The sequence below is a fragment of the Acinonyx jubatus genome, chromosome D1 (genome assembly GCF_027475565.1).
Source record: "Acinonyx jubatus isolate Ajub_Pintada_27869175 chromosome D1, VMU_Ajub_asm_v1.0, whole genome shotgun sequence".
NCBI lineage: Eukaryota > Metazoa > Chordata > Mammalia > Carnivora > Felidae > Acinonyx > Acinonyx jubatus.
Genome location: NC_069390.1, coordinates 69162456 through 69164815, shown reverse-complemented (window position 1 = coordinate 69164815; position 2360 = coordinate 69162456). Strand labels below are relative to the sequence as shown.

Below are 2360 nucleotides of genomic sequence, written 5' to 3'. Positions count from 1 at the left end.
TGAGCCCAAACTCTTCTTCTTGGTGATACTCATTCTGAATTCATGTCTTCAGCTAAATTCAAACAGCCGTACTTTCTTTCCAAGGTCAAAATAGAGCTAAGCATTGTTCTCATCTTCTGGTGTCTGCCTCCTTTCATTTCCTTCATAACAACAGAAGCTCATTTTCCTATTTCTTTTTTCTGCTTTCAGGAATCATTTATTCATTCACTGATTCAGTCAACAAATGTTTTCTGAATGTCTGCTGTGTATCAGACACTCTTCAGTGTGCTAGAAAAAAGCCAGATTGAGCTACTTCCATAAATCGGACATAAGCTCATATAGCATTCAGGCATTTCTAGAATGGTAATGTGATATATTGGAAAAAAATAGAGGCTTTGAGGTCAGATACTATTGGGTTTAATCTCCAACTCAATTACTTACGGTTGTGTTAATTATGAAATGAAGCTATCCTGTGAGCCTCAATTTCTCCTTTATAAAAATGTGGGTAATACCATTATTCAAGGTTAGAATAATAATTAAATGATACAAGGCTAGCAAAAGTCTTGGCACAGAGTAGTATAGCGAATGCTTCCTCTTTTCCACTTTTTTTCTTTCTTTCCTCTCTCTTACCTGTCCTCTATTCTTTCACCTTCTTTCCTTCCCTACCTCATTTTCTATTTTCCTTCTTTCTGTTCCAGCTTTCTAAGTTCCTAACTTCCTTTCCAGGTAAACATGCTAATGGCTACACTTTCATTTTCCAAGATTATATTGAAATTCTAACAGATACTCCTTAGCATAAACACTCCAGATTAGATGCTCTTTGAATGACCTAAGAAAGAATATAAATACGAATACTCTTTATGAGATCTGTACATTCTTCCCTTCCTAGATGGCTGCATAGGTAGTTTCTCTTTCTGACTCTAGAAGTACATATCACTGTCCAATTGGGATGATGTCCACTGCCACTTGCCAGGCATATCTTAGAGATGTTGGCTGAGAAAGAGCAATTAGATATCCAAAATAGTAACCACAGAGGGCTGAAAACTATTTTTAAAAAATGACAGGGGGAAATTTATTTATTTACTTACTTATTTATTTATTTATTTATTATTATTTTCACTAGGCAAAGAACTTTATTAATCTTGTTTCAAACTTTATTCCCAGGCTTCTTCAGCTTAATTAGCTACAAAGAATGAATTGTGTCTAAGCAAAAACTGAAAAGAGCTGCAGTGTCCCAGGGGCTTGGGCTTAAAAGTATTAGCGATCCATGAACAAAATTTTAAAAAGCAGTCTTAGTATAAAATAGCAGCTCCCCAGAACTTCTTCAAGTTCTGTCTTCTTCAGAACTTGACTCCATTCAGTTTGCTTCAATTTTGGAAGCTTCATCAAAATTCTTCACAAGATCTGGAATTTCCTCCTCCTCCTTCTCTCAGGTGGCAAGTGGTCCTTTTCCATCAACGGATTGTGTGGGCAGAGCTTCAGCCAGTCTTCTTAAACTAGTCAGACTGTCTGCACCGAGTTGATTTAAGATCCTGGGTAGCATTTCTGTCAGCCATTTCCTCTCAGCATGACCTAGAATGGTCAAAGTGTTCGCTGCCAGGGATGCATGAACTTTAGGCTTGTTGAAGTGGATCACTGTTCCTTGGTTTGTGAATCTATTTGCTTCTTCAATACGAGAGATATTGTTTACCCCTAACTTTAAGGAGAACTGAAGTTTTTTTATCATTTTCTGTAGCCATTCTATGAGCCAGTTTGTTCTTTTGGTTCCTTTTCCACCGATGCACACTAGTGCTTGAATTTGATGAATTTCTCTTGGTTTATGATAGTTTTGTTCATCTGGTTGGAGCAGAAAAAGGACCGCGGGGGACTAGGGTTGGCGCTTAGGGGGCCTAGGGCAGACTAGCCACGATTAGGTGCACATGAGCCAGGACACAAGATGGCAGCTCAACAGGGAAAATGTATTTTTATTTTATTATTTTTTTTAACATTTATTCATCTTTGAGAGACAGAGAGAGACAGAGCATGAGTGGGGGAGGGCAGACAGAGGGGAAGACAAAGACTCTGAAGTAGGCTCCAGGCTCTGAGCTGTCAGCTCAGAGCCCAGCACAGGCAGCACAGGGCTCTGAGATCACAGAGATCACAAACCATGAGATCATGACCTGAGTTGAAGTTGGAAGCTTAACCAACTGAGCCACCCAGATGCCCCAGAGGAATGTATTTTAAATGGAAGACAGAAAAGCATGAGGATTTAGTGAAGTTTTTAAACCTATTTATTTATCTAATTGACTATACTTGATAAAGCTATTTGAATCTATTTCATTTTAATAGAAATTATCATAGGTAAAAAATGAGAATAAATGGGTTTGTTCGGTTCCATTTGC

The 2360-nt window shown here is 38.2% G+C and overlaps 1 pseudogene; it reads right to left on the bottom strand.

Moving 5' to 3' along the window:
• Positions 1 to 1232: 1232 nt before the first annotated feature.
• On the bottom strand, positions 1233 to 1815 carry LOC113593793 (transcription factor BTF3-like; annotated as a pseudogene).
• Positions 1816 to 2360: the final 545 nt, after the last annotated feature.